The 16191-nt window shown below is 32.3% G+C and overlaps 1 long non-coding RNA gene across 1 annotated transcript; it reads right to left on the reverse strand.

Moving 5' to 3' along the window:
• Nucleotides 1–13641: 13641 nt before the first annotated feature.
• On the reverse strand, nt 13642–15172 carry LOC128246717 (uncharacterized). Its single transcript, XR_008263338.1, has 3 exons — nt 15090–15172; nt 14046–14173; nt 13642–13757 (listed from the first exon to the last, which is right to left on the reverse strand). It is a non-coding gene; the product is annotated as an uncharacterized LOC128246717 (long non-coding RNA).
• Nucleotides 15173–16191: the final 1019 nt, after the last annotated feature.

The raw sequence follows: 16191 nt of genomic DNA on the forward strand, positions 1-16191 counted from the left end.
GCTGTTTATATGGAGTACTAAAATACTAAATTATACTGTATTAGCTAAATCTAAATCAAAGATAAAGTACAGTGTAGATCTTCCTTTATTTCTTAATTGTTTGATTTACCCAAATTATTTCATAAAATAATCATGGGAAAATGTGGCAACTACTTACATTATTATTTTATATAAACACAATCAAAATTGAGTTCATTTTGACAAGAGAAATTTATGATAAACATTGTCAACCTTAATACTTTGCTGCAAAGGCAAATTTTTCTATTTACACAAATATCTATGACGTAAATAGACCATCCAAGCACCTGCTGAAATCCGAATGTAGGACGAAGTGAACCACTTCCCAAGTGAACCAGGACTAAGTGAACCACTCGGTGAGACGAAGTGAACCATCTATATGTTATATAGGGAATATTCTCTTAATGTAATGTTATGTTTCAGAGTTTATTTTCCTGAGTATAAATGATTTAATAGATAATATGAATACATTGTTAATCATATCAAAGTGTTTATTTATTAAAATTATGTATTTTGATATAACAATGTTTTGAAAAAAGGAAAAGAATAAAGAAAAACAAAATACCTTTTTATTTAATCCTTATAATGAATATATTATCAATACATCCTACTTTGTTGAATTTTATTTCATATATGTTCAAAAAATTATCTATGTTTGTTATTTACACCTCAATCATGTCCCAAAAACAAATAAGTGTGGGTGTAATTAATGGATAATTGTACTTTAATTTTAATTGGCCTTATTAATTGGTAATTACTCTTGAGTCTTGCATTCAAATGGCGATAATTACTAGTTATTATCACCTTTCAGACAGTGTGCCATCACACAATAGCCACTATATAATACATATGTGGTTCACTCGGTCCTGAAATGGTACACTTAGGAACTGGTTCACTTGTGAAATGGTTCACTTCGTCCTGCACCCCTGAAATCCGTACTGTCGTTTATCTGGCAATACTACAATCCGTACTGTACCTTAGGCTAACCGTTTTTGTGACATTGATGAAAGATGGATTTGTTTTGTTTGTCTTTTTTTTTCAATCGGATAAAAAATTGTACTAGTATCTGATACAGGGTTAATGAAGCAATACGATGGTTAGACGTCATGCTAACCATTGTATAGTATAACAGCGATGAGGAATATGGATAAGTCGACAGTTGACAGGTAAGGACATTGTAAGAAGTGTAATTTTGCTAATTTTTGCTTTAAATATGGCAATATTTTTCTTTATTCCCATTTCCTACATGTTCCCATTACAAAATCTTACCTGTCCTTCCAATTGGAAATTTCCCATTTTAAAACTGAACTTTATTCTCCAATTGGAATTTTCCCATTAACCAAATATTCCAATTGGAATTTTCCAATGTTCATACTTTCCCACTTTGAATGTGGGAATCCTCCAATTGGAAAGATTCACTCATGGGAAGGATTCGCAAACAAATGCCTTAAATGAATCTATCGGTTCTTCATTTTTAATGAATATATTATTTTTCATGTAGTGAGTGTAAAATATTCTTAATTAAACAGTCAATTTCAATTTTAAAAATTATGTTCCAAATTCTCCCACAATTTTAATAGAGCCAGTTTTCCAATTGGAAAAGCTTGAAAAAGCCATTTTCCAATGGGAAGGCCATTTTCCAATGGGACTCCCATTGGAAAAGTTGACTTTAAATGCCAAAAAAACATATTTCTAAATTAAATTTCAGGAAACAAAAAATATCTCTTATTAGTATTACCTAACACATTTTAAAAATACAAAAATTAAAAACATTGGGTGAAAAATAAAAAAAATAAGTTTGCAAAAATTCCGGATTTGCAAACTTAATCCGGATGCTGTTTTTGAACGATATTAGTTAAATATAAGCACATTTATTATTTGCGTCTTTCATTATGTTATTTGTTTCAATTATGTATAAGATTTTTATAGCAATAAGTGACTGCATTGGTTCCATGTTTTAGTGTCTATTTGATAGGAAGTGGTCAGCCATTCAACAGGGAGAGATGATTATGATGGTGGTGTTGCTGGTGGTAATGATGGTGGTGCTGGTGATGTTGATTATGTTGGTGGAGGTGGTGGCGGTGGTGATGATGATAGTGGTGGTTGATGGTGGATGTGGCCATGATGATGGTGGTGTTGGTGATACTGATGGTGGTGTTGGCGATACTGATGGTGGTGCGGATGCTGGTTGTGGTGTTGATGATGGTAAAGGTGATTATGATGGTAATGATGGTGACTGTCATGATGGCAGTTGTGGTTGTAGTGGTAGTGGTGCTGGTGGTGGTCCTTGTGCTGGTGAAGGTAGTGCTGGTGGATGTGCAGATGGTTGTGTTGGTTGTCATGGTGCTGGTGATGGTCATGATGATGGTGGTGGTGGTGCTGGTGGACGGCCTGATGGTGGTGGTGCTGGTGATGATGATGGAAGTGATGGGGCTACAATGGCAGTATTTTTCGCACCGGATGCTGTGGACAACATTATCAACAAAGTTATGTATTATTTAGGTCACTTCAGTTTTTAAAAAAATGTTGAATGTCAATGATACATTTTAAATTATGGAGAAAGGTAAATGGTTTGCGATATTTGGATCATCGTTGTATTTTATTTTTATAAAAAAGCCTTAAAATAAATGTTTTCACAAAGTATGTCACTTTATAGTTCATGAGCCTATCATTTATTAAGTAAATTTTATGGACAAAATGTTAATTGTTCATTATTAAATTTTGGACAAAAAAAGAAATATTCTTTGTATTGTTAATTCAAAGTTGTTTTAAAAGAAATACATGATAACTGAAAGGGCATTTTCTGATGGTTTTTGAAATCTTACAGTGAAAATGCTAAAAGGCACCAGCATTCTTTCCCAAGATTTCCTTAACCAGTCACGGGTAGCAGAAAAGGTTTATTTCATATTCGTGTATATTAATATATAATACTTTTTTTATAAAATATTGCACATTGGAGTGGCTTCATAATTATGTACAATTTTGCACGTGGCTTGTAATGGACTGGTAAGAAAGGCTCATGAATTGAGAAGTGAAAAACAATTTACAAATAATTTAGGCAATGAAAATATATAACTGTCATGAACATATTTTAAGTTATTTTGAACGATATTAGTTAAATATAAGCACATTTATTCATATCTTTGATATGGCGTCTTTATTATGTTATTTGTTTAAATTATGTATAAGAGTTTGATTGCAATAAGTGACTGCATTGGTTCTATGTTTCAGTGTCTATTTTATAGGAAGTGGTCAACCATCAACAGGAAGAGATCATGATGGTGGTGTTGCTGGTGGTAATGATGGTGGTGCTGGCGATGTTGATGAAAATGTTGATAGAGGTGGTGGCGGTGGTGATGATGTTGGTGGCGGTTGATTTCGGATGAGGCCATGATGAAGATAGTGGTAGTGGTGATGATGGTGGTGCTGGTGCTGGTTGTGGTGTTGACGATGGTGGTGGTAAATGTGATAATGGTGGTAATGATGATGGTTGTCATGACGGTAGTGGTGGTGGTGCTGGTTATAATGGTAGTGGTGCTGGTGATGGTTCTGGTGCTGGTGAAGGTGGTGCTGGTGGATGTGGTGCTGTCAGGATCTCAGGCTTTCAACTGTACGCTGCCACTCTGTCAGGCTGCTAACTTCAACACTGTCATCTTCACGTTAAAAACAACATAATATTGTTTACTGCCCACATTTTAATAGATATACTGTAACAACGTTTTAAATACCGCTCCTCTTATACACCAATTCCCCCTATCAATACATATTTCAACCGACCGCGAAACTCGAGGACAATAACAAGAGGTTCACAACCATACACACTTTTGTTCTGTGAATATATCTGTAAGACATACTCATTTGTGTGTTATGTGAGATGCAATTCTTAGGAAAATAACATGAGTCATATATCTTTATTATTGATAACCTTACGCTATTATGTGAAAACTCAAGTATCGACAAATCGACTCTTATAAACCAAAAACACCTATGGTGTCCCTTTTAAGATAAATGAACTATACAACATGGTATCCATGCAAAACCTACTGATAAACTAACTCTAAAATAAAAAAATATCTTAACATTTGAAATTTGTTTAATAATAATAATAATAATAATAATAATAATAATAATAATAATAATAATAGAAATAATAATATTATATTCACTTTAATTCATGAAGATAATTCAAGTTGTTCCTTTAAGGATAACTTTCGTTATTGGTATCTTTGTAATGCATTTAATTAATGGTGCTCTATAACCATATCGCGAGAAATTGCATGACGTAACTTATTTTACTGATCTGATTGGCCGCAGTGCGCGCCCTCTACACAACACATGGTTATACAGACCTCTTTGCTCCGACCATCGTATGAGAAAGGTCAGCCTTTTGCAGCTCTATTATTATTTTTTTTTTTTTTTTTTTTTTTGGAATTTCATCTTTAACAATCTGGCAAATACATTATCTAGTTTTATAGTGGCACTTTTATCTTATAGTCAGCGATAATAGGTACTTTTTTACGAGTCAACATGTAATTTCTGATTTTTAGTACAGAGAGTGTATTTTTTCGCGTACTGGCAGTAGCTATTTTGCTTCAAATTCTAGACTTTAACAAAATGAACTTATTTATTCCTCCATTGTTTTAAGTGTATTAAATGTTTATCTTTGTTTCGTTTTAAATGTGCCAATTATGCTACGTAGCGTTTAATTAAACCAAAATCATGTCCGTCAATCATTAAGATATCCCCTCAAGGGTCATGGATGGACGCTTTCTTTAATTATGCGGCTATCTGTTTAGTAATCCATCCACATATAACGGCAAGAAAATCTTAAGTATGGCAGAGACATTCGGCTTGGGGCTAAAAATGGCATGGCTTCTCAAAAATCGATTACGAATCAGTCATCAGCAAATTTAGCGAGAACCTTGCTCAAGAAATGCAATTATTTTAATTTCAGACAGTGAACACGATATTATTGCAACTACGTGCTTGATTTGTAACTCAGTTTAACAGCTAGTGTCGAGTAACTCTTATGTAGACACACCAATGATTGTGTTATATTAGTCCAGCATATTCACTCGCAAATACAAGAATAAAACATGTAATTATGATACGATGAAACCATATTATTATTCCAGTGATCTGCGTACTAAAGCATATAGTGTAAACTCGTATTTTACAATAATAATGAAAATTTACCTTATTATATATAGTCCAGTTTGTTTATACATATCTGTCATTTAATGTTATCCAAGAAAGAGTTTATTTGAATTTATAGCACAACAATTTAAACTCTTCTTTGGTTAAGTAATAACATACCACACTATAAATAATATAGTATATCTAGTATCATTCTTGTTGTAAACAATTATGTAAACAACCCGGCACCGTTTCACTATCAACGTACATACGCAAAGTACTGTTATTTATTATTATTCATGTAAATGCATGTCTGTATTAAACTTAAAGTTAAAATCGATATGCACATTCCATTTTAATCCAGCTTTACATCTGAAACACTTTCTCATTGTAATTGTTTAAACACGAACTACCTAACAAAACTTGTAAAAAGCGATTTGCACGATATTTTGACTTCAATTTCAGAATCAGAACAGTTGGGGTAAACCGAGGGTGTTAACAGGTGGCTCATTAAATAAGTATCCAACATTTTTCAAAGGTTTAGACAAACCCACACATGTTAATGTTCCTAAAACTTTAAAAGTTGGTATTGACATGATTTGTCTTTCTCTAGAGAATAGCACGGTTATACTTTTCATATTAATCACAAGTGTAAGTTGTATGAAAATTGTCGATATTATAAATGTTCTGTTCCTAAAATACTTGTCATGGTATCTAAATAATTATGTAGATGGACTAATTATGTCTTCATCAAATTACGGGTGTCTTTAAATCGTTATTCATCTATGATAATGCAACACTGCATATCTGATATTCAGTTTATTTATGACTAGTTAATTACTAGTTTTCTACCTATTCATTCCTTTAATATGTTATCTATCTTAAACCAAATTGTCTTGTTTCAACAGTTTATTTCTAATTATTTCTTTTATACAAATCTCAAGTGACTTCAAAGAAACGTATTTTAGTAGAAGTACTTATTGGGTAGACAGTACTTTGTCGATATTTAGGTATGCATAAGTATTTGTTCATTACTATATTATTAATCGTTTTAACGAGTTGTACAGGATCCTGGGCCGATAACTGAAGAAGGGAGTGGTTCAAAATATTCGCAGTATAAGAAATAAATTATAATACATTAATGCATTAATGCATTAATGAACAAAAACGAGATTAGTATACATGTATTATGTTTTACTGAAACCCAGCTTTCAAATGAAGTTTTAGACTTAACTGAAATATCTTGATAACTTCAACACTGTCGAAAATATGTAAGTACTTTCTCTGGTGGGATAACATTACGGGACAGATTTGAAACTAGCCTAGAAAGAGCCCTTGGAATTTCCTCACGATAGGTAATAGTCGGTACTTTGAATGAAATTTCTTAACTAGATATAATAAAATCACTTTGACAATTACGACAATATATCTCAAATCATTTATTTTTTTACTGATAAAGATAAGCCCTTAATGAATATTTGGCATACATTTTAACAATTGACAAAATTAATAATGGAGTTACCTCCGTTCGAATTATGGTCTGCTGAAACTGTTAGCAATTCTTAAATAACAGAACCAGATATAACCGATAAACTCAGTAATCTAGATGTAAACAAGCAGCTGAACGAGATTGAAATAAGCCACTTTATACTAAGAAATACTCCGAATTCAATTTGCAAGCCATTATGCCATTTTTTTTAATAAATCACTGTCGAAAAGTCAGTTCCCGAAAAATTGGAAACTAGCAAATATTATCCCAATGTATAAAACGGAGACAAATCAACGGCATCCAACTACAGATCAAGATCATTGATATGCTGTTTTCGAACGGACAATACTCAAGTATATTTGTAACCATTTAGTAAGAAACAAACCTATTTTTAAAATCAATTGGAATTTCTTCCTGGGCATTTTACCATGTACCAACTTATAGACATATATCATCAACTAAAATGTACATTATATTGCGTGTTGCAAATTACTTACTGTGACGCCAGCTTCATATATTTATACAATAACCATGATTGAATTATTTTACTTTAAAGTGCCTTGTATTGAAACCCTTTTTTTGCAAGAAACAAACACAATAATAATCATGCAAATAGCAGATTTGAAATCAATGAAATACTAGTTGTTTTAACCACATATATACAATTATGATCTATACACGGCCTTCGTAATTATTAAGGCCGAAACGCTTCAAGACTATTGTCACTATATACGCTGTAGCGTAATGCTACTGTTCACTTAACTTGTTGGAAGTCTTTAAGCTATTAAACAACAACCGTTCGAATGTTAGTTCTTTATTGTTCCACGTTCTTTCTAAGTATAATAATCAGTTCTAAATACAGCATGACATTTAAGGTAATCCCACATCCTAACTGTCGTCCATTAAGGACCCAAGGCCGTTTTCCTTGCCTTCTCTAGCCCCTCTAGCCTTCTCTGTCTTCACATCGAAAATCATCCAACTTAAATACTACTTTGTTGTATAAATATGACAGCTTTACCACCCAAAGCATACACGTTTTAGTAATTAGCATGGCATTTTATGAATAACTGTACATTTGCATCAGGTCGGCTGTCAACCACTTCCATATTCAAATGACAATCAGATATATATATGCCCTACATTACTAAACATACAGTATGTAGACACATATCCATTTAATTAACAGCTAACTATATCTGAAATATAACCTTAATAAACGCATTATTTGACATTCGTCTATTTCTTTTTTAAAGAAAATCTTCGCTTCAACCCCAAACAATGGTGAAATTGAATAGGTAAACAAAACCGTTAGAAAATGTGTTTTTCAACCCCAAAAATAAAAATAAAAATATTTTCAACAAAGAAAATACGCAAAGAAAATCTGTGTTTAAACCCAGAACAATTATGATCAAATTGTATAGGTATGTAGATACCGTCCCTTTTTAATGCAAGACTTTTTTTTCGTAAACAATAGAAAGTAAACTGACACGTTATTTGTCAAAATGTCTGACATAATATAAACTAATTGGAAATTAGCCCTCAAGTTATTAATAAACATTGTTAATAATTAGAAGATGATACTGCAGATTGAGTACAAATAATAAACACTGACAGTTAGTTGTCACGCTTGTATTTAGTCAATGTTTTATGTAGAGCTGCTTTTCATCGTTATTAATATGAAGACAGGGAATCATCGTTGTTGTTGTTGTTGGTGGTGTTGCTGCTGTTGTTGTGGTAGCTGTAGAGTTTATAGCTAAAGGGCTGTTTGATTGTAGAATGTCCCCTACAAATCTGACCTCGTTTCGAAATGTTCTGCCATTATACGACTGCTTAGTCTTGAAGATGTGTGCAAGTGTTCATGTTATTGAAGATACTAACGATCCCAAGTTGGTGTTGTCCATCACACAGGAATCATCACGGTCCTAAAGACTTAATCATGTGACGTCCAGCCGAGCAAAGGTCATACGAGAGTGTGTGCTTAGCTCCTCTGGATATTCCCAAGTGAAACCAATTGGTTAGCACATCACATACGCAGTACCAGAATATAGTTCGATCCTTTATGAAACACCGATGACCACTTAACACAGAATCGCCACAAGGTTTATTATCTTGATATCCGCTGACGAAATTATGATGACATTGACTGTTCGTATCACGTGACATATCACCTGTACTTCTAAAACCTTTCATTGACATAGGTGTTGCTATTACCATGAAATTTTGTGTTGATATTTTCAAGCAGGCTTATATTTTGAAAGCGGCCCCATTTATAATTAATTTCTGTATCTGCGCGTAAGTGTTTGTATGTTTGATTTAATCAATGTTTGACCTTAGTTTTTTTTTTATAACACGTTTTATTTTCTTCAGAATCTTTTTTATGCAATATTTTACAAAGCTTATATGTTACCTTCACCACACTAAAACACCCTTTCATTCAACATGTGCATTAATTCCGTTCTGTCCTGCATGCTTATCAGCAGATAACTAACACAGATATTTAGACCAAGATTGATGATCCGTTATGTTTATCATTTGACAACTTTTAATCTCATAATTATTCCATTATTTTAAGAATAACTAATACGTAAGTGATTCAATTGGGTCACGGACACTACGGACAATGGACATTACGGACCAGATTTAGGGACACTACAGAGAGGCGCATGAAATACCAATTATGTGCAAGTTGGTTAAGGAAAGGAAACTGTGCCGCTACCAACGAAAGACTTCAAAATTGACACAAGGCCGGCTCATGAAGCTTTGGGCGGAGTATTCTGCCAACGAGTAGACTACAAGCAGTCTGCTCAAAGCATGTGCGAGACTTTATGGGCCTGTTTAAATATGCTTTGGTGACATGTGCTGTTTATTCGTGATTCATGTAAACACTGATATGTTCTTATACGTGCTCGATTTATTTTGGTAAATAAACTGTTTTGGAACATATTTCTGCTCGATTTATTTTGGTAAATAAACTGTTTTGGAACATATTTCTGCTCGATTTATTTTTGGGAAATAAACTGTTTTTGAAAATATATCTTCTGTTGCTTTTAACTGCCGATCTTTCAAATTTCGTTCATTATTTTTCACATAATTGTTATAAATGCATAGGTCTTTAACACCTTTTGGAATTTCACAAGATTTTATATTGAACCATTGATCTATTCGAGCTTCACGGGATTTTTCACAGTTTTATGGAAAATATAACGTCATACTGAGCACTCATATTCAAGTATTTATTAACAAATTAAAAACTAATGAGTGAATAATTTAAAAAAAAATATGTATAAATCATGGTCCGTAAGATTCCAAATCTGGTCCGTCATGTCCCTAAATCTGGTCCGTAGTGTCTCTAAATCTGGTCCGTAATGTCTGGTCCGTAATGTCCATGGTCCGTAGTGTCCGTAATTCATTCAATTAATATATTAAATAACTCACAACCTAATGATCGGTTTCCTAAGTGACTTCCCAGGAGTCCAACAATTTTGTTTAAACAATTTTGTTTTATTCAATATCTATATTGAGCATATCATCTCCAATCACTTTTAAGAAACCTGGTCTTTCTTGACTTACAATCTTTTATGTTAAGACCGGGCTGTCTACAGTATATGCAGTATTTATTTGGTCTTAAATGATCAATTTTCATAGGTTCATGCCTATCATTGTGACTAATACCATGCCTGATATTTTGACTCGGCGCATTACCTATTCGAAGATTAAATCTAGTTCATTTGTATTGCTATGTTTGCCATGCTATGTATTGCAGCAACACGCATTGAACGCTACATTTGTATATGTAATAAATAATATTACTGCGTATATATCGCTTTACCATGAAAATACCAACCACATTATTGGCAGGTGAAACATTTAGTAAAACTTTTTTTTTAAACAATGAAAATGAAATAAATATTGAAAAGGTTATGCTTTTCCTAAATGTAATGATGGGTAATAGAATATCCACTACAGGCTCCCCCTTGTTGCTGCTCTGCTTCTGATCTTAAGTATACCAACAAGAAAGACCATTGATGCAAAGCATCAAAGGGCGCCGTTTAATAGTTTATGCATTTGTTATATGTTGAAAAACAAGGAATGTCAAGGCCAACAAGCATATTATGGTGCATTGAACCGCATCTATGAAATTCTCAAAATATTTGTAGTATTCTGCTTGACAACATAGGCAAAAGCATTGAAATTGAAGAGTTTCAAGTTGAACATTTCATTAGGGGTGGGGTACATTAATGAACACGACAGAATTAGGGGCTTGTGCACTGTACTTTTTGTCATTGCCACCTACCCATATACCAACTTTTATTTCAATGCCATAAGTAGTTTTGAAGTAATGCACTGGTCAAGAAAAAGCGGCAAAGGGCAATAATTATGTAATAAGCTTAAAAACAGTTATAGTCATTGTGCACTGCACTTCCTCTCGTTGTGCTAAATACCATTGAATGATGTTTAATGAAATTCCAAAAAACGTAGTTTTCTAGTTATGCTCCGGACAGGAAAAGATACAAAGGGAATAAATCTTGCAATACGCTGAAAAAGAGTTATTGTTCATGTACACTGCAGTTCTAATCATATAGGGGGAGGGGGGCAACGTCACCATGCTGGAATGACAACTTGCAGGGAAGAATACGTTACCTCATTCATCATGAAGAAGTGATATGAAATAACAATTTAACAATTTTTGTAGTACTTTAATAAACATTATCATTTCGTCTGAAAGTTGCAAACATAAATAGAACATAATTATTGAACTGTTATATAACAAGTGAACATTGTTTACTAGATGAAATGCATTTATAACATAACATGCCTTGTTTTTAACTGTTTAATAATACTAAACTGTAATGTAAAATTGCATAAAAATCTGGTCAATGGAGTTATAATGTTTACTTCTTCATTTACATAGTAAAGAAGAGTTAAAAATGGATGTTTTTAGTTGTTATTAACACAAAACAGCATGTGTCTTATTGGACAATGGCAATTTTTTCAAATATGAAAAAATTACGCATTCAAACTGAATATGTATCAGACTATGTATGAAAGAAATAATACTGTTTCTATTTTTCACAAAAGTTTTGAAATACAACAATGCACATATAAGCATAAATAGGCCAAACATGCAAAAAATAATAGTAAACAATGTGTGAAAGTGATACTGAACACTTAAAATAATTTCTTTGTGCATTAAATGAATATATACCAGAAAAGCAATACTAAATCAAGTCCAAAATGTATAATAACATGAAGAACACCCCTTTATGAATATCTTCATAACAAACAGAGTACATGTAAACAATAATCATTTATATCATTAGTATCAAATGTGTCTAGTTTAAAGTGTGTTTTCATTTGCATTAAATTACATTGTAATATATACCAGAAAAGCAATTATAAAAAATCCTTAAATGTATAAGAAACTGAAGACAATAAAGAATAACACCCATTTATGAATATCTCCAAAACAAATCAGAGGTCACCTAAACAATAATCATTCATTTAATTAGTATCAAATGTGTCTAGTTTTTGTGTGTCTGTTCATTATCTTTAAATGAGCATCTTTAAAGTGAAACTCTTATTTGAAATCAATACATATAATTGTATTTATAACACACATCAAATTGAATGATAAAACAATAACTACTTACTAAATATTGCATTTACTGAAATATTGTTTACTGATAACAAGCTTGTGACCCTGTTTATAATAGCAGAAAGCATGACAAATATTAAATGATTGGTGATTGCTAAAAGATTTACTGTGGTCTACAATAGTATCACAAGGCAGAACTACCATGTTTTTTCTTCATTCTTATTAACAAATTGAACTCAAGATCCTTCATTAAAAACATTGTTGTTGACATCTATCAACCCATTTTAAAAATAATCAAAACAATAATGCAATAATATTAATTGTGATAAGTCTTATTTGGAAGTAAGAGTGCATCTTTAAAAATAGTGTGTGTATTTTTTCACTTAAATATGTAACAATTCAATTTCACAAATGAGACAAAAGTTAGGAAATAGAAGCAGTAATTGTACATAATACAAAACAACAACAAAAATTGACAAAGCTCAATATTACAGGAAATCTATACGAAAACACAAATCCTTAAAGGCCATAATTATTTAAACTGAATTAAGGTATAAGTAATACACACTTTTATAAAGCTTTTACCGACAACATAGTTATTATCATGGTACACTATGGGACTTTTATCCAAATTTTGAAGATTATTTACTGTGAATTAAAAATATTTTGTCTATATTTGATTTTTTTTTTCACATTATCAGAAGATTATGAAATAAACACAACAGTTTCTGGTAAAATAAACTTCAGTTAACAGAAAAAATTAAGTTCAACCGAACATATTATTGATACACATGGAAAAAAATCATTTTGATTGATCTTGTGAGTCTTCAGAACAGAGCAGTATTTCGATGTTTGAAAATATATAGCAGTTTTATAAATTCATAAAAAATAGTTAATAATAAGACAACCTGCTGAAATCATTTAAATATTTTATATGATGTCTAATGAACAATTTAAAAGACAATTTATGATAGTTTACCGTTCAGTTTTGAAAAAAATATACCTAATGTCATGTAACTATACATTTTTATAACTAATAAAATGCTTAAAAATCAACCTTTTTCTTGTAAAAATTGATAAAGCTTAATTGGACCTATTCATAAAATGTAATCATTCAAACAAATGAATTTTACTTATGATACTAACTCAGAATTCAGATTTAAAAACAATGAATGTACTTTTAAATTAAAATATGTAAAGAAACAAGAACACTAAGTAGGCGGTAATGCCCCTCCAAAAATGTCAGAGTGAAAGTTCTCAACTAATGTCTTTTTAATATTATAACATGTAAACAGTCTCTGTTGGTAATCGATATCTATTTGTTTTATTTAGTCAATGGTATTCTAACATTTAGAATTTTTCACAATAATTCTTCACTTGTCAACATTTGAAGTGTGGTTTGTTCCCATGCGTTTGTACTTGTAGTGTGTGCACAGATGATAATTACTCAATGCTGAGTCAATGCTGATTTGGTTTTCATGCCCCTTCAGGTTCTTTACCCATCTAGAATGTTTAGTGCTGTAAAAGAAAAAAGAAGTACTTTCTAACTAATTTGTATAGATGATAATACTGCCATACATATACAAAATAAAATATAAACAGTTTAATATTTCTCAACATAATTTAAAAACAACAACAATAAGCTGATACATACATGTATATAATATAAATAAAATTACTAAATTTATCAATAAAATTCATTATCACCACCACCACCACCACCACCACCACCACTGGATTATTGAATACAATGAGTTTATAAAACAACAAACACCAACTTAAATATGTATTATATGAAATACTCACATCATCTCTATCAGATGTGACTGCCTTGTGGATAGACATGGATGTCAAATCGGTCTCAATGATCCAACAAAGTATTTAATGCAGGCTGGAATTCTTCATATAATAGTAATATTCAGTCATTTTCCTGCCTGAAAGAAATTAGACTTCTGATTATCAACCGGCAGAAACTACAACCGTAAAATACAAAAGCGCATGTATTAATTATACATTCTGCACTAATATCCGTTTTAGCCAAGAGTAAGGGTTGGTAGACACAAATGTGTAGTTGTTGTGCATATGGTTGATAATGATTCACAACAGTATGGCGTTCTACGAGACCTTCACCAAGCAAATGAATGTCGCTTGTGTCCAAGCTGTCGTGGCTTCCAGCCCGAAATCATGTACATCTTTTAATACAGGTTTATTTTGAAAATATGCAGTTTGTAAACAAATAACGGGTATTTTTAAGTCTAATATTTTTCTAAGATAAAACAATCAAATAAAAGATTACATACTCATATCATATACATAAATGCTGTACATAAGTACATTTAAAAATATGTAACATGTACATAATGCACCAGCAAATTGTAACCACGGCCCCCCAGGTCTGGGGATATGCCGGGGATAGCCGGGGAAATGGGCTGTGTTTTTACCTTTCAGGTGGCCTCGCAGTGCCGGGTGAATGTGGTGGTTTTGTCTTTGAGCAAAATATAGCAGGAAATATGCCTTACCTAGGCTCCCTGGGGTACGGGGGCATATGGCGAGGATTTGACCATCAGTTCGTCCCCGCAGGACGAGGATTTTACCCGAGGTTGGCTGGTTCGAAGGTCAAAGTCCCAGCTATTCCTCGGACCTGGGGGGGGGGGAGGGCGTGGTTACAATTGACTGGTGCATTATAAGTAGATGTAAAGTATGTAACATGTATATTTATAGTACATGTAGAAATATTAAAACGCTGTCTTAACATTTAGCAAATAAAAATGATTTAAGAATTCCAAAGATAAATTAAAAAACAAACATTTTTGAACACATCAACGTACACAACTACTCAAGGATACTTACATGAATAGCCCTTTGATACGAATATCCCAGTTCCATGCTGATTGTTGACATTAGTTGTTTTCGACAGAAAATCTTCTCTTACGCGTATAATTCTTTTATAATCCATGTTTTACTGTATTGACTCAAATTGTTAGATGTATCGTAATCAACTGTCAGTGTGCACTTTTAGTGTTTACTTATTTTAAACGTATATTCATGAGAAAACTTCACCGAGTTTCCAACTATTAATCGACGATGTAGAAATTCCATTATTGACCTATGAATAGCGGGGAAATATCTTCTGGTTCTAAAAATAGCAACATCCGGATACGTGTAGTGTTCTAAAAATAAAACCACTCGGGGGTAATCGTAATAAAATTTTACTAATGTTACCTTCAACACATTAACAAATAAAGTTAGGTGAACATTTAATTCCAATATCGATTAAATTAAAGAAAACAGCTTACCTCATGGTTTATTAATGAGTAAACATAACAAAACAACATAAAACATAATTATTCCCAGTCACATAATTAGCGGTCCACACATTTTACATTTCATTCGGAACTCCTCCGAATGTTTACATTTTCGGCACATGATATTACAGGTAACCAATCGGAAAACGTAAACGAATCGGGAACAGTTATTAAACTTATTTGTCGTTCTTCCGATATAATGTTTTGGAGATAAATTGAAGACAATCTATTCAACCATAAATAGCATTTTTAACACCCATGCAATCGCCATCCATTGGCATTTTTTAATCTTAATGAAATAACAGTAAAACCCAACTGTCAATCAACTTAAAAACCGCTCCTACCACTAACTAAAATAAATTTCCATTCCATAATAGGCGCGCACTTCAGTGCGGCGCCAATAACTCATTAAGTTACATACGTATCTTGTTTACAAAATGGTCTTCAATGCATTCTACAAACATAGAAGCATACATTTCTCATTCAAACAATAACAAACAAGACGATTTTCAAACATGAAAGTAAACAATAAATCGAAATTAAACAAACGATTTAAACAGACAACAATTCATTAAAGTCATTGTTTTGTCAGAGGGTGTTTTTCGAATTGTGATCTGAATGCATGCAAGTAAAGGTGGTGATTCTTG

This window comes from Mya arenaria, chromosome 9 (assembly GCF_026914265.1).
Source record: "Mya arenaria isolate MELC-2E11 chromosome 9, ASM2691426v1".
In the NCBI taxonomy this organism is placed as follows: Eukaryota; Metazoa; Mollusca; class Bivalvia; order Myida; family Myidae; genus Mya; species Mya arenaria.